The sequence below is a fragment of the Aedes albopictus genome, chromosome 3 (assembly GCF_035046485.1).
Source record: "Aedes albopictus strain Foshan chromosome 3, AalbF5, whole genome shotgun sequence".
NCBI classification, from domain to species: Eukaryota; Metazoa; Arthropoda; class Insecta; order Diptera; family Culicidae; genus Aedes; species Aedes albopictus.
The window spans coordinates 175,513,518-175,538,517 of NC_085138.1; the positions used below are offsets into that span (position 1 = coordinate 175,513,518).

The window sequence follows — 25,000 nt, forward strand, 5'->3', positions numbered from 1 at the left end:
TCAAAATTTGTTTACTTTTGTCAAATGATGAGAGAAATAAGTGAATTTGCAGGAGGTGCTTCATGATTGCCAATTTTCAAACGCTTATTCTGAAAATTCACATTTTTTGAGTTGTGCCCCTATTGCAGGAAACCGACGATAAAAGGCCTACACAATGTATGCTGGCAAAATTCAAATCGGCGGAGTGATGTGTTGATTAAAGTTGTTACCTATGTGATCCATTTCACTGAACGCATTCATAAGATGTTAATTAGTCAAACCTTCCGTAACTCGCGCGGTTGGCCATCACTTGAGGGTTGAGTATTATTTTATTTTGAAGATAAATGTTCAACCGTAGTTTGAAAGAATTTTCGTCGAAAGGAAAGAATGATTATAATATTGAAAGGCGTTAAGCCATAGCTTCCCAAACATCATATTGCGATCGCAACAATCATTAAAATAACTAAAATTGCCGCTATGAAATTAACAGATGGAGCCACCGTAGCCATGTGTATTTGACACAACTCAATTGCTAGATTCAACAATACGTTGTATAGTTACGCGAACAACAATTAGAGGCCGGCTATGCTGTTGCTAAGTTTTCAGTCTGTCGCTTTTAATTATCCGATTCATAACTCTGGAGGAATAATTTTCACTGGTCCTGAAAAGAACCTTTTAAATAACAGGAGATTTCGGCAAGACAATTGAAAATTATCCGCACTGAATGCTGGAAGCCATCGAAAACTGCCATCGCTTACTGCCGTGGATGAGATTCCTGGTTCTTCTTCTTCTTCTTCTTGGCGTAACGTCCTCACTGGGACAAAGCCTGCTTCTCAGCTTAGTGTTCTATGAGCACTTCCAAAGTAATTAACTGAGAGCTTCCTCTGCCAATGACCATTTTGCATGTGCATATCGTGTGGCAGGCACGAAGATACTCTATGCCCAAGGAAGTCAAGGAAATTTCCTTTACGAAAAGATCCTGGACCGACCGGGAATCGAACCCGTTACCCTCAGCATGGTCATGCTGAATACCCGTGCGCTTACCGCCTCGGCTATATGGGCCCTGTTCCATATAGCCTGAGATTCCTGGTTCCAGATTCTAGAGATTCCTGGTTCTATCAGCTAAATAGCCGAGAGTCATCGCAGGATTGGTGCGCAGCTGCGGAGGTGACATCCATTCCCTTTGACTGATTCAACGAAAATGACGGAAGAAAACAGAGGTCACTGCTTTTATTCCCCTTGATTAGTAGATTAGGCTCCTCCCATTTGGCTGGCTTTCCAGTTTATTTCGTTTGCATGACCCGCCCCGAATGCTCCAGACGCATCAAGCAACTAACCAACCGAGAAATGAGCAAACCACCAGCGGGTAACCAAACGATCAACTTTTAAGCGCAAACCGACATTCGGTTCTTCAGATTTGTGCTCTAGAAAATTCTAGGTGTGGCTTCGTCATATATTCACCTTCGAACATTTTCCAAAATTGTTTAAACTTAATTTTAATTAAGCAATGTTTCACGCAAAATAGTTCGGATAGAATAATGCGTTGTTAAATTCCGGGTGGAACCATTAGGCCATTAGTGACCGGTTTCATCATTATTGCTGGGCCACCAAGTATTCAATCTTTCACTTCTCAATTGCACCACACTTTTCTCGTTCGATGGAATGAAATTAGCAGATTCACAAACTCTTAAGGAATAATTAACGGTGGTCCTGAACAAGACCGTTTGATTAATTGACGATTTTAGGAACGAAATGGCATGAATTCACCATGTCACGCAATGCGTGTTGGTTTTCTCCGTGCTGAATGATAAACGCCACCGAAAACTGGACCGCCGTGGATTACAATAATGACCAGTTTCACTATTGCTGGCAAAGATGCTCTGTCTTTTGCTTTTTGGTTGCACTACATCTCGATCGATGTTGGAAATCATCCAATTAACTCTTGAGGAATCATTTTCGATGGTCCTGAAAAGGACCGGTTTGAATAATGGACGATTTTGATGCATTCAAAATGCCATGCAATGCGTGTTGGTTTTCGCTGCGGAGTGCGGAGAATGCTGGACGCCGTCGAAAATTGGCCCACCGCCGCTGCCATGGATGCGATTCCAAGTGCTATCATCAGCACGATATCCGAGAGTAGTCGCTGGGTTGTTGTGCTGCTGCCTTGCTGGAGGTGACATCCACCTCCAACCTCCTTGACTGATCCAACGAAAATGACGAAAGAAAACAGAGAACACTGCTTTTATACCCCTAGATTGGCAGATGAAGCTCCTCCCATTCGGCTGGCTTTTCAGTTAATTTCGTTTGCATGACCCGCCCCTTATGCTCCAGATGCATCAAACGATTAATCAACCGAGAAATGAGAAAATTTCCATTGAACGGATAATGTAACCAAAATATTAGATGATTTAGATCATTTTAATTTGGAAAATGTTAGAATTGAAACATTTTTCACGCAAAATGGTCCGGATATGATAATGCGTTGCCAAAGTCCGGGTGGAACAATTAGACGTCATAATTGTTGCTGGCTGAGTCACCAAGCATTCAAAATCATTCACTTTTCGGTTGTACTACACTTTTCCCGTTCGTTGGAATGGAATTATCCGATTCACAGCTCTTGAAAAATCATTTTCGATGGTCCTTAAATTAGGAGGAAAATTAAATGAATTCACTATGCCACTATGCGTGTTTGTTTTCTCCGCACTAAATGCTGAACGCCACCGAAAACTGGCCCGCCGCTTGCTGCCGTGCATGCGATTAATGACCGGCTTTGCTTTTGCTGAGAAACGCCGCTCTGTCCTTGCTTTGCACTAGGTTCACCTTTCTCGATCGAGGGTGGGAATTCATCCAATTAACTCTTGAGAAATCTTTTTCGATGGTCCTGAAAAGAACCGTTTGAATAATGGACGATTTTGATGAATTTACAATGCCACGCAATTCGTGTTGGTTTTCTCCGCGCTCAACGCTAGACGCAATCGAAAACTGGCCCGCCGCTTGCTGTTGTGAATGAGATTCCTGGTGCTATCAGTACGATAGCCAAGTGTCGTCGCTGAGTCGATGTGCCGCTGCCCAGCTCGAGGTGTCACCTCGACGGTGGTCGAAATGGAACTGACGATCAGCTCTCGCATGATCGCATTCCTTCCTGCATCGTAGTTGCCCCCACGATGCGCACCAATCAGAGAGCGTTGGTATACTGAACGAGAAAATTTGTCCGCTACCCATATTTATAGATTTCAGCGATTTCAATGTCTAACTTTAAAACAACTTTTCAACTATTTATCAATGATTTTTAGGTTCACCGAATATTACAAATTGAACGCGGGAGTTTCATCTCTCGGATAACGGGATTTGTTTATCATTTCGTTCAGTGGGAAAGGTACTGTGAGCGTTTAAAATCTTTCACTCAAACGTAACGCTCTTGGTTTCATAAATTTTGAAATGACACCGGGTATAGAAAACAGAGACGTAGTCCTACGTCAAAAAAGCAGAAGCAAATTAGACACCGATGGTGACGGCGGCCGACCCGGGGAGCTTTTCCATCCATTCATCTGTCCGTTCGGGGGGACCCTGAAAGCGATCCGAGAGGCGCGATTGTTGATCCTTTTTTACGGTTGAATGTGTCCGACCCGTTTAATAGAGTGGTATTTTTCATAATTGTTGATTCTTGTGGGAAATATTTGTAGCTGGGAATTGAAATTGATAGGTAGGGTAGTGATTCATTTTGATTTTTAGAAGTATGCACATTTAAAGAGCAGACTTAAACAGCTCTAATCAATAATACTTATTATTAACATTTAATGGCATCACTTTAATTAGCTTTATCGTATGTTTTTGTGTATGAAAAGCATACCAGATTTCACTAGAAACTATCTCTGCCAATGATCATTTATGTTTCTCGTGTGTCAGTCACAATAAGGGGCTGTCCATAAACCACGTGGTCATTTTTTTGGGACTTCTCAACCCCCCCCCCCCCCCCCGCGTGGTCATTTGTCCATACAAAAATTTTTATTCGTCCATACAAAATGCTTATAGGCCGACCCCCCCCCCTCTCATGACCACGTGGTTTATGGACAGCCCCTAATAACTATGCCAAGAATATTTCCATCATGAAAAGTACCTCGAATCGAACCTGTCATCCTCAGTATGGTCTTGCTGAAACCCCGAACGATGCACGATTAAATATTTGTGAACCATGTAAAAACCAGCAAAGTAATCCCATTTTACGACACAAATGTAAAAATGCTTCAACACAGTTCAATAGGGTATTGTACCAAATGGACAGGTGCACCTATTTTGGGCACTTGCCGCTATAACTTAGTCAATTTTAAACCAATTGATATAATTTTTTGTTTAGGTTTAGATACTGCAAGTAAACTCAACGCGTGCCAAAAATAAAGTTATTAGGTATAAAAGTGACTTCGTTATTGTTACAACTGCCCAAATGGTACAAGAATCTATATGCCTATTTTATTTTGCCTTAAGCCCTACATTTTGCTCCACACATTCAATCACACATCACATTCCATCAGACCAGTAGTCGTCGAAGCATCCCGAGGAAGCAACTGATTAAATTACCACCTGACAGCGAAAGCTTATTTTATATTTATTCAATATTCAAATGCTTTTCTATTTTACAACTAGCCCCAGTGGAATGCTGCGCCGAGCCAGCTCTCGTTTTCCATCAGAAGCATTTCCCGTGGCGTCCTCGTCGTTCGTCCGCAGCCAGCCAGAATGGCTAACAGACAGACAGTAACGATGCTCACGTCTCGCCAGACAGAGAGGAGGAACGGAACAGCGGCGATTTCCTGTAGGCACCTACCCCGAACCCGAGCGAACCGGTTGGTTGTTGGCCTTTCTGGTATAGGTACTAGCACTTGGGTTCGAAGGCGCTTCGAGGTCCGGCTTCGGCACTCGCGCGGAATGCTTCCATATTGTAATTCAGGAGCACATTTATATTCATTACAGCATTAAAAATTAAAATATCCATATTTTCACTCCCCAGAGCAGGCTGCCATCTAGCTGAAGACGAGAAATGTCCTCCGGAGGAAGCCAACCCAATGGCTGTATCGCTTGGCTGTGTCAAATTGTCTGTCACAGGATAAGGGGATAAGGGTTTACTGCCTAGATGGCGACAGTAGAAAGTTGCTATTTATCCGCAAGTCAAACAACAACGCTGATTAACGGAGAGGCATTCATTTCAAGAGAGAATTATTTTTTGTCTTGGAGAATAAAACTTTTGAAGAATATCTATTACTCTACTACTTACAAGATCTTTGAGATGCACCGAGACTATCAAATCAATTTTTAAGCAGCTTTGTTTTATCATCGTACAAAATTGTACGAAAGTTCTCAGAATTCAATGAACTTTTTTTCGTAGTTTAGGTTCATAATTATGCAAGAACAAAAACTAAATTGAAAAAAAAAACAGGTTCGCCTTATTTTCACATAAGTTATATTCTGTGAAGATTTCAAGATGTGGCTTTTCTCCGTTCCTGAATTATGACCAATTTTGTGGAAATTGTCCAGATGTGGATTGATTTACGACCGTTATGATTTCACAGAATAATGTGTCTGCCATGTTTCGTTCTTGAGTAATGATTCTTCAAAGTAGGTGGTGTCTGTGGAAAACGGTTGTTTTCCACTGGAGTTTTCCGGAAAATTGGACGACCCTGATTTTTTTCAAATTCATTCATTCAAAATTTCATTAAATTTTTAGAACGTTCGTACCAACTTGTACGATCATAAAAAAATTCCTTAGTGACAAATTACTACAAATATCATGTGGTGATTCCTTTAAAAAAATTTTTGAGAGTTTCCTCCAAAAAATATTCGTAAAACCATCCGTGGATACCTTTAGAAATTCCTCCAGACATTTCACCACAAACTTTTCCAGCGATTCCTTTAGAAAATCTCCAAGGAATTTTTTAAGAATTTCTGACAGAAATGCCTTTATGATTTCTTTAAGAATCCTTTCACGTACTTGGTGATCTAGTGGCTACCGCTTCTAATTCATATGCAGAAGGTCCTGGGTTCAATCCCTGGCTCGTCCCTTTCTTCCTACTTTGTATCTTTCTATCTACTTTCTCTTTCACTCTCTCTCTCTCCTACACATACATCTCATGTATATTCGTATGTTCGTAGCGATCGCTAGAACCAGAAACGAATGAAAAAAAAGCCGTTTCTCTTCCTTCCAACTTTTATCACAGCACAGTGACAATGTGGAGCGAACCTGGAGAGATGGTCGTTATCTTTTTTTGGTTCAAAAGTTACAGGCATTTTTCTAAAAATATAATAGTTTTTTAAAAAGGTGTTATGACGGGTTGGGGCAAACATAAAAAAATATCTTTTTCCCGCATTCAAAAGAAGAAATGTTGTTATAAAACATATCAAAAAATTAGAGGGGTGTTATTTTTGTAACTCAAGTGAAAAATACTTGAAAAGTGCCTATTTTTTTTAGAAAATCATCAATATCTTTTGAACGGAATGATGTAGCAACATTTTCATGAAAATGCGCGTTTTTGGAAGCTCTAAAAGTGGTTCTCAGGCGACTGTGACGAGAAATTCGAAACAAAAAAGATAAAGCAATAAAACGATTTGTTCTAGCGTCACCCTATGAAAACTATGGGAAAATGCTCCAAATTTGGTCAAAACAGTTTGAACTTTTTATCTTTTTTGTTTCAAATTTCTCATCAAAGTTGTCTAAGAACCAGTTTTAGAGCTTTAAAAAACGCACATTTTCGTGCGCTGAAAATGTTGCTACGTCATTCCGTTCAAAAGATATTGATGATTTTCTAGGAAAAATAGGCACTTTTCAAGTATTTTTCACTTGAGTTACAAAAATAACTCTCCTCTAATTTTTTTGATATGTTTTATAACAACATTTCTTCTTTTGAATGCGGGCAAAAGATATTTTTTATGTTTGCCCCAACCCGTCATAACACCTTTTTGAAAAACTATGATTTTTTTAGAAAAATGTCTGTAACTTTTGAAAAAAGAGATAACGACCATCTCAGCGCACGAAACGACGCGTCTTCAAATGCTCTACAAGTGTTTCTTGGGCGACTTTGATGAAAAATCGAAACTGAAAAAGTTAACGCCAGAACACCGGTTTTTCTTGAACCACCCTAAGCTTATTCAGAAAAATACCCCTAGATCGGTCAATTTGAAAGGTACATAAAAAGTGTCTTCAGCAAACTTGCTCAAAATTGATAGATCTTCTACAGCTATTCCAAAGAATGTATATAGTTATTCTTGCAAATAAAAAAGTTCGGTTCCCAATTTCTTTGAAAATATGGACCACCCTAATTTTCATGTATATTGAAAAGAGGGAATTATTTTTAGGAACAACTTTGTAGAAGACCATATTTGTCTTAAAAATCATTTGAAGGCGCTGCATGCATCTTTCCTCGTAAATCTGGTTTGTGAACCATTGTGCATTGGTTCCTTGTGTGAGTGTAGTTGATCTGGCGATACTGGAGTAGCAACCGCGGGCGGTCAATCAAGCTCAGGCTCAAGCTCAATTTCTTTGAGAATCCTTTCAGTAATTATGCCATGTATTCCTCTAGAAATGCAAAGTTTCTTTAGAATTTTATCCAAAGCTGCTTAGAATAGCATAGAATCAATACTGGAACAAATATTGAATGGAGTTGCAAAATTGAATAGACTGACGATGGGTATTATCGGCAGGTTTGTTCTCTTCATCATGGGTGGTTTTTATCAGCCAAATTTTCTGAAACTCGGTGATATAAAGCATTGTCCAGTTAGAATCCGGACGCAGATAATCACTTATATCTCAGAGGTGGAATAACAAACAGAAAAGGTGAAGCCCTCAAAACAAAGATAATTTACTGTAGTTTCATGGAAAAATATCATTAAAATTATTTAATTTAATTTTTAATACATTTTCTCATATTTTCCGAGATTACTTTCTTAAAAATCTGCACAATGGTAGTAAATTTTAACATCAATCCCTTCGGCAGATTTGTTTAACAATCAGGTCATCTCTGTAGTGTCCTGAGACCCTCTACCAATCTGATTAGGATTCCAAAGAAACTTTGCCAAATATTTCTCTTCTTGCGAAATTAAGGGCTATTCAGTGAATTCCAAAGAAGCGAAATTTGAGTGTTTTTTTTCGTTAATAAACACTGTCCAACAGTGATGACTCCACTACACATCTCAGGCTGTCGTGATAGCTCATCAAATTAGCTCAAACCTCTACAGATCCCTTGTGGGCATTTTCGAAAAGCAGCACGCGATTCTTGAGGTTATCATCTTTGTACACATTTGGTGTCAAAATCATGATGTGAGAAAACGATGTCCAGATCTCGAACTTCCTGGCAAATCTTGGAATTCCAAGCAGATTTATCCATGAACATAAACTTCAATCTTCCTTGGGCACTTCCTCATGGCATGGTTAACAACATCTGTGCACATCACGCTTAATGGTTATGGAGACATTAATATTTTTCGCGACTTTCGTACCTGACCACGCTTAATTTTCAGCGTGTTTGTGCAAGATTTTTTTCCTTCACTTGTCTTCAATCTGAAATAACTTTTCACTCGTAGCAAGAAAATCGATGAAATTTTCACCATCAATAGAGGACTTGTTTATGATCAGACTGCTGTAAAAAAAATATGATTATGATCATTGAGAGCGTCACAATAAATTATCCTTTGCGTCCAGATTCTAACTGGACAATGCTTTAGTTCAGCTTGATTGGGAAGAATTTGAGGCCAACTCTGAGTTCAACAGCTTTCAAAAAACCCCCCATGACGAAGATACAAAACTGCCGAAAATACACAATTTCCCCTATATCCATTGACATTGTTAATATCACTACTATCTGACATAGATACAACCTACTCCTCACACCTGGCCAAGTTCTTGCAAGAATTCTCATATAAAAATCCAATCGTCCAACTTAAAAATAATCCAAATCTAAATCAGCTTCCAAAGGTGATAAAATGTGAAATAGATTTTTTTATAACCATTTTTGGATTCATTCTGAAATTGATCCATGGATTCCTTTTGAAAATTATCTAGAAATTTTCCATCTGAATTTCTCCTGAGTATCCATCAGAAACTCTTCCATAGATTCTTTCAGAAATCTGTACAAGAGTTCTCCTACGAAATGTTCCATGGATTTCTTTAGAAATGTTTTCAGCAATTTCTGCTAAACATCAAAAGATCAGAATTTCTGCAGAAATTTCTCCAAAGATTTTGTTAAAAAATCTTCCACGTGCTCCTTCAGAAAATCATCCATGGATTCTATAAGCAATTTATCATAAAAATTCCTTCGGAAATTCTTCATGAGATGAAGAGACGAACCAGCCAAGGGCTGCAAGTCTCTATAATAGGGTAGCGAGCCACTTGGGCAGTGGCCGGTATTTTGGGCGCTCTTCGCTATAACTCAGTCAATTTCAAACTAATTGACTTGAAGCTTTGTACACGGCCAGATACTATACGTGACGCATCGCATTCCAAAACTTGTATCAATTGGTTTTAAATTGGCTGAATTATAGCAGAAAAGTGCTCAAAATAGAAGCCCTGCCGAGATGGTTCCACTTCCCTGTAGCTAATTCAATCAATCGATCATGAGATTCCTTCACAAATTTGTCCAATGATTTCTTTAAAAAACATTCTATCCCAAATAACAGTTTTTAGTCAAATAGACTAGTAGAGGTTCTAAGAACTATCTTCTTCTTCTTTATGGCTATACGTCACCACTGGGACTTGGCCTGCCTCGCTTTAACTTAGTGTTCTTTGAGCACTTCCACAGTTATTAATTGAAGGGCTTTCTTTGCCTGCAATTGTATGAATTTGTATATTGTGAGGCAAGTACAATGATACACTATGCACAGGGAGTCGAGAAAATTTTCCCGACCGGAACGGGAATCGAACCCACCACCTCCGGATTGGTGATCCATAGCCTTAACCACTAGGCTAACTGGAGACCCCAGAACTATCATAAAACCAAAATAAAAAGTATAAGATTTTATGACGGTTCTTAAAACCTCTACAAGTCTGATTGGTCATCAAAATGTTACTTGGGATTAATTCCTTCCAAAATTGCTCCATGGATTTCTCCAGAAATTACTGCAGGAGTTCGGTCTGATAAACCACCAAGAAATTTCACCAAGATTTTTAAAGTAGATTTTCATGCGTTCCTTCTGAAATTCCGATACGGATTACTTTAAAAAATTTTTAAGGGTTTGTTTAAAAAATCCTTCAGAAAAATTCTCCAGAGATTCATTCGGATTTTTCTTTATAGATTCCTTTAGTAGTTATTCCAAAAATTTTCAGTGGTTTTTTCATGAAATCTTCGAGAGAATCTTTCAAAAATTTATGCAAGTATTTTAGCAAGAAGTCCTGCAGCGATTTGTTCAAAGATTTCTCCAAGAATTTTTTCAAGTAGATTTCCATGAATTCCTTTTAGAATTACGATAGGGATTATTTTACACATGTTTAAAAGGATTTGCTAAGAAAATCTTTCGGAAATGTCTCCAGGTTCTTTCAAAGATTTGTTTCATAAACTGTTCCAGTACTGTCTTCATAAAATCTTTCAGAACTTCCTTCAGAAATTTGTACAGGTATTTCTGCAAAAGTTCAGCAGAGATTTGTTCAGAGTTTTACTCTAGGGATTCCATTAAAAAATCCCTTAGGAATGTGTCCAGGATTTTTTTTTCTGGGATTCATCCAAAAAATCCAGTAGTTCTGGAGGAATAGAGATTCTTGCAATATTACTTTCAGTGATTCATGCGGGAACTACTCTGGAGACTTCTCCAGACATAGATTCTAATGGATTTTCTAAAGATTTTCCTCCATGTATTTCCCCAGGAATTTCTCCAGTTTTCCTCTAAGGATAACTCTATGAATATCTTAACGGATTGCTTAGGAAATTAACTTGGATATATTTACATCACTATCCTCGGTTTTGACTAATAGGCAATGATCCTCTGAAAAGGAGCAGGACAGGCTTGACAGGAAATTCGATCAAGACGTAGTACATGATTGCGGGTAGAGACATAGGTAAGGCTAGTGTTCCTAGTCTGGAGGTGGTAACTATGGGTTGTGGTGGTAACTATGTGCTGCAGCACATGAAGAGAACACTCCTGAGCACTCTGTTTGATAGAGATGCTAGGATTACTGATTTGCAGACCTGACTCGAAACCTGACCTTTTGTAGGGGAGACTGGGGAGACTTGATCCCTTTTTCTTAATTTGCCTGTAACATTAAGAAAAAACCCAGATTAATCCACCTAGTGGTGATAGTGCCTTTCTCGTCGAACATGTACTCATGATCTTTCCTTGGTTGGGATGCGACTGGGATGATTTTGCTTCAGAATGTTGGCTTCAGCCTTTTGGGGGAATCGAAAATACTAGTTTATGATTTTTTCCGACGTTTCGATCTGTATGGCGCCTTTTCAAGGGTTCAATCGGTCAAGGTTTCCTAGTCAAGATGGCCTAGCCTAACTTAAAAATGTCATACGGAAGTTTTGGTATTTATTGAGTCCGTTTGGTTTGAAACCGTCGTGATGTGGACAATCTCCTACCTATCGGGCGGTTTAGAATTCGGTCCTGTTTTTGGAATCTTCTACTATTGTTTGTTAAGCTAGTTTCTGTGCTAGGGCCATCTTTCCGAAGCATGATCTTTCCGTCGACGTAATGCGAACTGTTCCTGAATCCTGAGAATACCTTATTTAGAAAAGCAATAATTTTAATAAAATTGGAAAATTTATTAATTGAACATATTCTGACGTTACGTTAAACGTATAGACTGGGCTGAAAAATATCAGAATTTTCAGTTGACTGCTTGAGCACCTTCACTATCACTGAAGACCGATCAACATCAAGACGATAATTACAAGCTAGGATATAACGTCTTTCACAATCACAGATGACTTTACGGCAGGCCTGCCCAACCTTTCGTGGCCGCGGGCCACAAGTGATACTCCATACCAGTCGACGGGCCAGACATTAAATTTCGACATCAAATTTCGAAAGCACGAATGCAACAGTGAAATTTTGTACATCCGATTACCCGTTCTCACGGCAAATCACAACACTGACATCATTTGGGTCATAAAATGTGAGCAAGAATTCTTGATTGTTTTGCAAAAATCACCCTGAATACTTTTTTTCTGAATTTTGCCGAACTGCAGGTTGCAGCAAACAATTTGCTGAAATTCAGCAAACTTTCCTGATTCGTTCAGTAAACTCTGCTGTTCAGCAGCAACGTTTTTCTGAAATTCAGTAAATTTTGCTGAAATTCTGCTTCAAATTTGGCTGTACCTTTCAAGTTTAAAATTTTTAAATTTATGTATTTAAATTTTTTAATATTTGAAATTTTTTAACAAAACACTCTACCTATTTCGAGTTTATTTTTAATATTAAATTTTATTTAAATATGACGCCGAACCGTTTTGTTCGCGGCGTTGGCGCCATCGGCAAGGAGCGTTCCATTCCAACGAAGAGCAAGGTCGAAGCACTGCAGGACCGCTACCAGCGATCACAAAGCCTAGTGGACAAGATGTGGGCTCTGTGGGCGTCCAAATATTTTTCAGGTTTTAACCAGCAGACGAAGAGGCTTTTCGAGTTGTCGCCACTAGCGTGTGGCAACCTGGCGAACACCGCCGATGACGCCGTGTGGAAAACCTGGGCCCGGAGCATCGTAACGGACGTCTTCCCGGGCGCGGGCGGCAGAATCCTACAAGCCGTGATTAAGGGTAAGTTTAGGAGGTCGGTGACAGGACTGGCTGTGCTCGAGGTGCAGAATGGTAAATCTGGTGCAGCCAAGGAGCCCCACCAGAGTTACGGGAGGGGGTGTGTTAGCACAGCTTCGTACCACCCTTCGACAGCGCAACCAGGCGCAACATTCGGTCCACACCGGACGCGACAACACCAGTGGATGGATGAACCGTGCGCTGAGCATAGCTGTCAGCAGGTATGTTGGGGGATATAAAAAGTAAAAGGTATTGCGGCGCTCATAATAAATCCACATTGGGCGGCGGCGATATGCCCGCGAGGAGATTCCCGCGATACAGACGCAATGTCAAAACCGAACAGACACTGTCACCCACCCAGCAGCATCGCAGCAGCCTTCAGGCCGTTCATATCAAAACAAAAGTTAATACAATGGCAACTCAGGTGGCCAGAAATCGTAATAATATTTATCGCGACATTGATTCACTATACGCATACGCTTCACCTCGTCGGCTTTGTGTTTAATAATCGGGATGTTATTTAGTGATGCTGCAGGGGGATGCGGCTTCATCTTTTCCATTTCCACATTGCGTCTGTATCGCGTGCATCTCCTCGCGGCTATATCGCCGCAGCCTCATGTGGATTTCATATAAGCGCCGCATGCAGATTTTCTGACCATCAGGTCGCTCATAGTGGTGCGGTCATATTTTTGCAACTTGATGGAAAAGAAGAAGACAAACGCGTTTCGCGGATTTATCTTGCAAGGCACAATAAACAGAAAGAAACTAAATTTCGGAAGATACGAACAAAATGGTTTTGTAGAGAAAAGGAATATTAGATTTCGAGCCGAGATTAATTGGAGCTCAGAGTTTGAGGCTTTTTATTGAATTGGTAGCTTTTAAGGTGAAAGAAGGCAGTAGATTTTGTGACTTTCCTGAAACTCAAGGATCCTGTTGGAAACCAGCGCCAGAAAACCCTTGTCTTAAAGGGGAATTATACGAAAAACCATTAAATGTAAGTCATTGTAACTAGAGATAAGCTAAAAAAGAAATTAATGTTCGATGTTTTTATATTTCCAAATAATATTGAAATAAATAGTTTCAAGCTGTCACAACCAAAGTGCTGCTTTGAGAATTCGGTTTGATTAGGGTGGTCCGATTTCGAACATATGAAATATCTTCAAATGCATATTTCAATCCTTGGGCCAAGTTTCATTCATCGATTCCGCGGGCCGTATGTTGGACAGCCCTGCTTTACGGTCTTCGACATAGTTTTTTCTTCACACTTTAGGCTATATTTTATTATCATAGGTTACAAAATTCATGTAAAATTTGACATAAAATGCAAGCAAGTGAAATTGCCCATACTAAATCCCATAAAAAATTTCCCAGTAGTTTTAGACGGAAAAGAGGATTTCTCCGGGGTTAATGCGATAATTTTCTCATATAACGTTGACCTATCCTACTGTATATTTTTACACCTCGGTGATTTGATGAGATTGCTTTAGTACAGACAAACATACATATCATTCGTAACATATTGCTATTATATTCATCGTTACGAAAAAAATAATCGCCAAATGCTAATCAGGTTGCGTTTCACTGCGGCTTGATGTTGGTAGTGAGTAGACGTCAAACAAGCAACAACGATTAATACATATTTGTTTCAACCGTTGAAAACAAGGACGATGGAGAGTGAGTAGAGTAAGACGTCTGTATGTATGTGGCCTTAGTTTAGTCAAGATTTTGTTTTGTTACACATATTTATCGCCTGCATTGACTTTGTTCATTTTTGAAGTTCCTGCGAAGCATCCTAGGAAGCAATCAATGCTGGTTTTGCATCACTATCGGTAGCCTCTATTGTGGTCTGCGCCTATTTTCTTGCTAATCGTTCTTCATGGTTTAAAAAAGACCGCGGTTCGATGTGTCGCATGCATAGGTTTGGTTCTTTTTGGCATTTGGCCACTTCCGGCTGGACACCTAAGATCGGTCCTGGAACACTATCGGTAGCCTTTATAAAGATCTTCGTTGAGGTCTGAGCCTATTTTCTGACTAATCGTTCATCACGTTATTTAAAAAGCCGCTGTTTAATGTGCCGTAGGCATGGGTTTTGATATCTACTACATTTGACCACTTCCAGCGGGACACCGGAACCGGTTCCGGAACTCTATCGGTTGATCCAAATATGATCTGAAACTATTCTCTTTTATTAACCGTTTATCAGGTTGCCTGAAGAGCTTGCGATTTGATGCGTCGCATGTAAGGGGTTGGTTAACTTTTATACTTGGCTACTTCCGTCGTGACATCCGGAACCGGTTCAGTAACACTACCGGTTCCGATATGGTTTGAGAATGTTTCCCTGCCCACTGTTCATCAGGCTATCGAAAAAGCCGCTGTTTGTTGTATCGCATGCATGGGTTAGGTTCACTTTAATATTTAGCCACTTCCGGCGGAACATCCAGAACCGGTTCCGGAATACTACCGGTTCAGATATGGTCTGAGAATGTTTTCCTGCCTACTGTTTATCAGGTTATCGAAAAATCCGCTATTTGATGTGTCGCATGTATGGCTTTGGTTCACATTCATCTTTGGCCACATCCGGCGGATCACCCGGAACCGGTTCCGGAACACTACCGGTTCAGATGTGATCCGAGAATATTTTTCTGCCTACTGTTCATCAGGCTATCGAAAAAGCCGCTGTTTGTTGTATCGCATGCATGGGTTAGGTTCACTTTCATATTTAGCCACTTCCGGCGGAACATCCAGAACCGGTTCCGGAATACTACCGGTTCCGATATGGTCTGAGAATGTTTCCCTGCCCACTGTTCATCAGGCTATCGAAAAAGCCGCTGTTTGTTGTATCGCATGCATGGATATGGTTCACTTTCATATTTAGCCACTTCCGGCGGAACATCCAGAACCGGTTCCGGAATACTACCGGTTCAGATATGGTCCGAGAATGTTTTCCTGCCTACTGTTTATCAGGTTATCGAAAAATCCGCTGTTTTATGTGTCGCATGAAGGGTTTGGTTCACTTTAATATTTGACCACTTCCGGCGGGTCACCCGGAACCGGTTCCGGAACACTACCGGTTCAGATATGGCCCGAGACTATTTTCCTGTTTACCGTTCATCAATGTTTCGAAAGTGCCGTGGTTTGATGTGTCGTATGAATGGGTTTGTAGCGTTTTCATATCTGGCCCCTTCCTGGGGTACCGATCCGGAACACCTAAATGGCCATAACTCCGGAACGGCTGGACCGATCCGAACCATTTTCAATAGGAAACAATGGGACCAGATTCCGCGTCGAATGAACCGTTGGTCATTAAAATCGGTTGAGGTTTACTGCCAAAAAGTGATGTGAGTTTTTTGTACACACACATACACACACACATACATACATACACACACACAGACATCACCTCAATTCGTCGAGCTGAGTTGATTGGTATATGTGACTCGACCCTCCGGGCCTTCTATCAAAAAGTCATTTTTGGAGTGAACATATAGCCTTTCCAGTACACTTAGTGTACGAGAAAGGCAAAACGCAAAACTAGATCCATTTTTCGTACAGAATGGCAGGTAAACATCTATTGCAAGTGTATACACAACAGAAGGACTTTAAATTATTGTAAAAGTTTTCAAAACTGTGTGTTTATGGAGGCATGTTTTATGATGTATTTTTCAAATATGGGTCACAATTGATCCCCTTTTGAGCACATGTTTAATTTAAAGTGAAAATAACTCCAGAAGCTTCCTGTTCATTTTCTTTTCAAGTTTTCTTACATTTTAGATGAATATGGTGCATTTGAAATTATAAGATTTCCTTAAATTGTTAAGGATATGCCGTATTTTGAAAATGGGGAGACTTGATCCCCCTTTTAATGGAGTGTAATAAAATAATAATAATCTGACACGTTTTATAATTGAATGTACTAGAATTCCGAGTAAATAGAGGCTTCCAAATAGAATTTTATTTTTCACAAGTATAATGTGTGTGTAATCCTCGAGGGATCAAGTCTCCCCATGCCACTTTTGTATACACTAAGCTACATTAATTGAAATATTTATATAACAACCTTATTTGGATAAATACGTTTGATAGTATTTAATTTATACTATGTGCTGTAAAATTTTGACACGATTTGGTTCAATTTTCACAAAGTTATTGATATTTTTCGGAATCGCCTAAAAGATTTCTGAAGGACTGAAAACAAACCATCAGCCATTAAAAAATAATGCAATACACAATTAAAATCAATTGTAGCCAAAACATTGTCGTCTGTCCAGATGTTGTTTTGGAAAAACCCAGATTAATCCACCTAGTGGTGATAGTGCCTTTCTCGTCGAACATGTACTCATGATCTTTCCTTGGTTGGGATGCGACTGGGATGATTTTGCTTCAGAATGTTGGCTTCAGCCTTTTGGGGGAATCGAAAATACTAGTTTATGATTTTTTTTCCGACGTTTCGATCTGTATGGCGCCTTTTCAAGGGTTCAATCGGTCAAGGTTTCCTAGTCAAGATGGCCTAGCCTAACTTAAAAATGTCATACGGAAGTTTTGGTATTTATTGAGTCCGTTTGGTTTGAAACCGTCGTGATGTGGACAATCTCCTACCTATCGGGCGGTTTAGAATTCGGTCCTGTTTTTGGAATCTTCTACTATTGTTTGTTAAGCTAGTTTCTGTGCTAGGGCCATCTTTCCGAAGCATGATCTTTCCGTCGACGTAATGCGAACTGTTCCTGAATCCTGAGAATACCTTATTTAGAAAAGCAATAATTTTAATAAAATTGGAAAATTTATTAATTGAACATATTCTGACGTTACGTTAAACGTATAGACTGGGCTGAAAAATATCAGAATTTTCAGTTGACTGCTTGAGCACCTTCACTATCACTGAAGACCGATCAACATCAAGACGATAATTACAAGCTAGGATATAACGTCTTTCACAATCACAGATGACTTTACGGCAGGCCTGCCCAACCTTTCGTGGCCGCGGGCCACAAGTGATACTCCATACCAGTCGACGGGCCAGACATTAAATTTCGACATCAAATTTCGAAAGCACGAATGCAACAGTGAAATTTTGTACATCCGATTACCCGTTCTCACGGCAAATCACAACACTGACATCATTTGGGTCATAAAATGTGAGCAAGAATTCTTGATTGTTTTGCAAAAATCACCCTGAATACTTTTTTTCTGAATTTTGCCGAACTGCAGGTTGCAGCAAACAATTTGCTGAAATTCAGCAAACTTTCCTGATTCGTTCAGTAAACTCTGCTGTTCAGCAGCAACGTTTTTCTGAAATTCAGTAAATTTTGCTGAAATTCTGCTTCAAATTTGGCTGTACCTTTCAAGTTTAAAATTTTTAAATTTATGTATTTAAATTTTTTAATATTTGAAATTTTTTAACAAAACACTCTACCTATTTCGAGTTTATTTTTAATATTAAATTTTATTTAAATATGACGCCGAACCGTTTTGTTCGCGGCGTTGGCGCCATCGGCAAGGAGCGTTCCATTCCAACGAAGAGCAAGGTCGAAGCACTGCAGGACCGCTACCAGCGATCACAAAGCCTAGTGGACAAGATGTGGGCTCTGTGGGCGTCCAAATATTTTTCAGGTTTTAACCAGCAGACGAAGAGGCTTTTCGAGTTGTCGCCACTAGCGTGTGGCAACCTGGCGAACACCGCCGATGACGCCGTGTGGAAAACCTGGGCCCGGAGCATCGTAACGGACGTCTTCCCGGGCGCGGGCGGCAGAATCCTACAAGCCGTGATTAAGGGTAAGTTTAGGAGGTCGGTGACAGGACTGGCTGTGCTCGAGGTGCAGAATGGTAAATCTGGTGCAGCCAAGGAGCCCCACCAGAGTTACGGGAGGGGGTGTGTTAGCACAGCTTCGTACCACCCTTCGACAGCGCAACCAGGCGCAACATTCGGTCCACACCGGACGCGACAACACCAGTGGATGGATGAACCGTGCGCTGAGCATAGCTGTCAGCAGGTATGTTGGGGGATATAAAAAGTAAAAGGTATTGCGGCGCTCATAATAAATCCACATTGGGCGGCGGCGATATGCCCGCGAGGAGATTCCCGCGATACAGACGCAATGTCAAAACCGAACAGACACTGTCACCCACCCAGCAGCATCGCAGCAGCCTTCAGGCCGTTCATATCAAAACAAAAGTTAATACAATGGCAACTCAGGTGGCCAGAAATCGTAATAATATTTATCGCGACATTGATTCACTATACGCATACGCTTCACCTCGTCGGCTTTGTGTTTAATAATCGGGATGTTATTTAGTGATGCTGCAGGGGGATGCGGCTTCATCTTTTCCATTTCCACATTGCGTCTGTATCGCGTGCATCTCCTCGCGGCTATATCGCCGCAGCCTCATGTGGATTTCATATAAGCGCCGCATGCAGATTTTCTGACCATCAGGTCGCTCATAGTGGTGCGGTCATATTTTTGCAACTTGATGGAAAAGAAGAAGACAAACGCGTTTCGCGGATTTATCTTGCAAGGCACAATAAACAGAAAGAAACTAAATTTCGGAAGATACGAACAAAATGGTTTTGTAGAGAAAAGGAATATTAGATTTCGAGCCGAGATTAATTGGAGCTCAGAGTTTGAGGCTTTTTATTGAATTGGTAGCTTTTAAGGTGAAAGAAGGCAGTAGATTTTGTGACTTTCCTGAAACTCAAGGATCCTGTTGGAAACCAGCGCCAGAAAACCCTTGTCTTAAAGGGGAATTATACGAAAAACCATTAAATGTAAGTCATTGTAACTAGAGATAAGCTAAAAAAGAAATTAATGTTCGATGTTTTTATATTTCCAAATAATATTGAAATAAATAGTTTCAAGCTGTCACAACCAAAGTGCTGCTTTGAGAATTCGGTTTGATTAGGGTGGTCCGATTTCGAACATATGAAATATCTTCAAATGCATATTTCAATCCTTGGGCCAAGTTTCATTCATCGATTCCGCGGGCCGTATGTTGGACAGCCCTGCTTTACGGTCTTCGACATAGTTTTTTCTTCACACTTTAGGCTATATTTTATTATCATAGGTTACAAAATTCATGTAAAATTTGACATAAAATGCAAGCAAGTGAAATTGCCCATACTAAATCCCATAAAAAATTTCCCAGTAGTTTTAGACGGAAAAGAGGATTTCTCCGGGGTTAATGCGATAATTTTCTCATATAACGTTGACCTATCCTACTGTATATTTTTACACCTCGGTGATTTGATGAGATTGCTTTAGTACAGACAAACATACATATCATTCGTAACATATTGCTATTATATTCATCGTTACGAAAAAAATAATCGCCAAATGCTAATCAGGTTGCGTTTCACTGCGGCTTGATGTTGGTAGTGAGTAGACGTCAAACAAGCAACAACGATTAATACATATTTGTTTCAACCGTTGAAAACAAGGACGATGGAGAGTGAGTAGAGTAAGACGTCTGTATGTATGTGGCCTTAGTTTAGTCAAGATTTTGTTTTGTTACACATATTTATCGCCTGCATTGACTTTGTTCATTTTTGAAGTTCCTGCGAAGCATCCTAGGAAGCAATCAATGCTGGTTTTGCATCACTATCGGTAGCCTCTATTGTGGTCTGCGCCTATTTTCTTGCTAATCGTTCTTCATGGTTTAAAAAAGACCGCGGTTCGATGTGTCGCATGCATAGGTTTGGTTCTTTTTGGCATTTGGCCACTTCCGGCTGGACACCTAAGATCGGTCCTGGAACACTATCGGTAGCCTTTATAAAGATCTTCGTTGAGGTCTGAGCCTATTTTCTGACTAATCGTTCATCACGTTATTTAAAAAGCCGCTGTTTAATGTGCCGTAGGCATGGGTTTTGATATCTACTACATTTGACCACTTCCAGCGGGACACCGGAACCGGTTCCGGAACTCTATCGGTTGATCCAAATATGATCTGAAACTATTCTCTTTTATTAACCGTTTATCAGGTTGCCTGAAGAGCTTGCGATTTGATGCGTCGCATGTAAGGGGTTGGTTAACTTTTATACTTGGCTACTTCCGTCGTGACATCCGGAACCGGTTCAGTAACACTACCGGTTCCGATATGGTTTGAGAATGTTTCCCTGCCCACTGTTCATCAGGCTATCGAAAAAGCCGCTGTTTGTTGTATCGCATGCATGGGTTAGGTTCACTTTAATATTTAGCCACTTCCGGCGGAACATCCAGAACCGGTTCCGGAATACTACCGGTTCAGATATGGTCTGAGAATGTTTTCCTGCCTACTGTTTATCAGGTTATCGAAAAATCCGCTATTTGATGTGTCGCATGTATGGCTTTGGTTCACATTCATCTTTGGCCACATCCGGCGGATCACCCGGAACCGGTTCCGGAACACTACCGGTTCAGATGTGATCCGAGAATATTTTTCTGCCTACTGTTCATCAGGCTATCGAAAAAGCCGCTGTTTGTTGTATCGCATGCATGGGTTAGGTTCACTTTCATATTTAGCCACTTCCGGCGGAACATCCAGAACCGGTTCCGGAATACTACCGGTTCCGATATGGTCTGAGAATGTTTCCCTGCCCACTGTTCATCAGGCTATCGAAAAAGCCGCTGTTTGTTGTATCGCATGCATGGATATGGTTCACTTTCATATTTAGCCACTTCCGGCGGAACATCCAGAACCGGTTCCGGAATACTACCGGTTCAGATATGGTCCGAGAATGTTTTCCTGCCTACTGTTTATCAGGTTATCGAAAAATCCGCTGTTTTATGTGTCGCATGAAGGGTTTGGTTCACTTTAATATTTGACCACTTCCGGCGGGTCACCCGGAACCGGTTCCGGAACACTACCGGTTCAGATATGGCCCGAGACTATTTTCCTGTTTACCGTTCATCAATGTTTCGAAAGTGCCGTGGTTTGATGTGTCGTATGAATGGGTTTGTAGCGTTTTCATATCTGGCCCCTTCCTGGGGTACCGATCCGGAACACCTAAATGGCCATAACTCCGGAACGGCTGGACCGATCCGAACCATTTTCAATAGGAAACAATGGGACCAGATTCCGCGTCGAATGAACCGTTGGTCATTAAAATCGGTTGAGGTTTACTGCCAAAAAGTGATGTGAGTTTTTTGTACACACACATACACACACACATACATACATACACACACACAGACATCACCTCAATTCGTCGAGCTGAGTTGATTGGTATATGTGACTCGACCCTCCGGGCCTTCTATCAAAAAGTCATTTTTGGAGTGAACATATAGCCTTTCCAGTACACTTAGTGTACGAGAAAGGCAAAAACATGCTAGAAGAAAACTGTTTTTGATTCCGAGAAAATATGAGGGGAACAAGTCTCCCCAGGGATCAAGTCTCCTCAGTCTCCCCTACTGTTTGGATGTACATTTTGATGTAGCATTATGCATACTGTGGCTAATAAGGTCTACTCTTGTTAAGAACTCGAAATGTTTTCATTTTGTTGCAAAAAATATTTCATTTCTATCCCGAAATACTTGTAAAGAACGAGACGTATAAAAAACACCACCCCCAAAAGAAATTTCAAACACTTGCGTCTGGCCCAAGGCATTCGTAAGCAAAGAATATTTATCATCCATGAAAGGAAACACTCCATAGAATATGTTTACATAGACATGAGAGCAAACATGTTGCAGTCGCCTTGTTGGTAGGATACCAACAGTATGCAACCCTGATAACAAGCCCACCGTCGTCGTCGACGGCACAGTCCGTAGTCAGTGAAGATATGGGCTGAGCCTGAGCACAGCTTATGCCAAGATACCGTGTCGCAAATCTCGGCACATCTCTATATCCTGGGCGATGGCCCTCTTTGCAAAACCAACCGTAAAGAATGGCGCTTAATGATGCAGGTCGGGTTCGGTCGGGGTGGATGGAGCTTTACTCGGCTGCCATCATTAGCGCAAGAGAGTAAAATTTTTATCAACAAGTGCCACTAGACATGAGTTTGCTCTTCAGTCACCGAGGTTGGCTGCTTGCTTACACTCAGCGACCGGCGGTATCTTGCAACTGGATCAAGAGATTTTGCCATTCAAAGGCACCTACCTGTTTGAGCGCCATCCGACGGTGATGGTGGCAGAAGAAGCGAAATCACCAGGATGCGAGTCAAAGACGGTGTGTTACTTTGGTCCGGAGTTATTTGTCCGTGTGTAAGACGATTTTTCTTCATTCATAAATCACTGAGGTGCCTCTTTTGTAAGTGCTGTGACTAAGAATAATCGCCATAATTCTCTCGCGTTAATAAAAGACTTCCCGAATATATTTGCTGAAAGCTTAGCATTTTCACACTTTACCAGGAAATTCAAGTAGAAATGATTTGGTCTTGACCGAATTCGAGGCTATCAAATAAGGAACACAAGGAACTAAATTATTCTTTCCGTAACATGGAAATATGGGCATACATATGCCATTAATCATGTTCATCAGCATATAAATTATGAATTATGGCATCTCCCAAAGTGGCTAGAATGGCAAAACTATTTAATTACATCCAATCAGGCTGATGCCAAGGCCAGAAGCGTACTGCCACCGTTTTCAAACTAACCCACATTAAAATTCAGCTAGAATCAATAAATGGCTCTCACGAGGATCGGAAAGTTTTGAAGCATATCCTCATAAATTCACATCCAGCAGTCCAGCAGCAGTTCTTGTTTTGGAATGTCATAAATAAATTTCCAACATTTCAAACTTCATGCATGTAATATTCTTCTGCTGGTGTTTTATTGGGATGTCTCGAGTGTGTTAGCGTGGAACAGTCACTTCTAATTAAGGGCGCATAATTCTCTATGAATATGTTGTAGATACTAGTAGTGATCATAAAGAAACACTATTAATTAAGACGGCCCAATTAGAGTGGTTTTCAATTTGTGAATTCATAGAAAAAATAAAGGGATCTACAGTTCCTTTGGAGTATTTCTTGGCTTTTTAGTCCAATTGTGAGATCAAAAACACCTTATATTCGATTACTCCGACGAACTCGAATCCTTGAAAAAGATCCGATACGGATCGAAACGTCCGAGTAAGAGAACATAAAGTGTTTTTGATCTCACAAAGCATATATAAATTAATAAGCAGGTTACATCGATCGCAACACTTACAAATGTGAATCCAGGTCACATAACTTTGCATCCCTTCCAACAAAAAATCCTTCTCGCGACAGCTGTGGAGGCGCAGAGATATATTCGATCTCCTGTAAAAATAGATGCTAAATATACTAAAGCCTGTATCTGACATAATCTGGACATACACATTTATAACTTTTTCACCAACCATCAAAGACTAGCCTAGCGTATTCGGATATACACTATGGTGCATAATTGATCGGACAAACGCCGATTTTTATACAAAATGGCCAACTTTGAGATGCTGTAACTAAAGGGTGGTACGGTCAAATATTGGTCATACAATTTTTCATAACTTTAACGTACACCAAAATAACTGATTTTTGAACCAGTAATGGTACATTGTATGTAGCTTATACCATTTTCAAAATTTTCATCAAAATCGGTTTAGTATTTGCGGAGATATTGTTGAATTTTGAGAACTGCAATTTTAAAGTTTTGTACAAAGAGGATTCAGAAATAAGAACAAATTTTTACTGTTTTATTTATATAGCCAGAAAAAGTTGACCGATTTCAATGAAAATTTGTCTTTTTGTAAAATATGCATGTCAAAATGTTGTGTCAAAATTTCATTCAATTTTATCTAGCAATTACAAAGTTATATTTTTTTATGTAGCACCCGGTCAGTTTTTGTCATATTGAAACTGCTACAACTTTAAAAATATTCAAACAAAATGGCTCAAAATTTAACTAAGAACATATTTTTATAATAGTATTATACTGTAAAATTTTCATAAAAATCGGAGCAGTATTGGTACTTCTATAATCAAAAATGTGCTTTACTGCCCTTAAATTGACAGAAATTTACTATGGAGCGCTTGGTACAAAATTATTAAATTTTGAAATTTTTATCTATATATCAACCAATACTTAATGGATTTCGATGAAAATTTTATGGTATAAGCTACACATAATATACCATTACTGGTCTAAAAATAAGCTGTTTTCGAGTACGCAATCTAAAGTTATGAAAAAAAATGGTGTGACCAAATTTTGACCGTGCCACCCTTTATGGTTTGCTTTGGTGGATTGAGCTCAGTTTTGGACACGAAACTACAAATATGCTAAATTTTACGTAAACGAATGGCAGACTGTTTTCGTTCACAGGTCTGTGGTGGTTCTTTGCTGTGCCGGCATCGCTCCTGTAAGGGGTGAGTA

General features: G+C 40.1%; 1 protein-coding gene and 1 long non-coding RNA gene across 6 annotated transcripts in view; both read left to right on the plus strand.

The window, feature by feature from the left end:
* Window positions 1-25,000, plus strand: part of LOC109403728 (protein couch potato) — a 555,872-nt gene that overhangs the window by 377,857 nt on the left and 153,015 nt on the right. The gene's annotated exons all lie outside the window — the stretch shown is intronic.
* On the plus strand, window positions 10,663-19,603 carry LOC134284258 (uncharacterized). The gene is made up of 2 exons (XR_009995721.1): window positions 10,663-19,461; window positions 19,546-19,603. It is a non-coding gene; the product is annotated as an uncharacterized LOC134284258 (long non-coding RNA).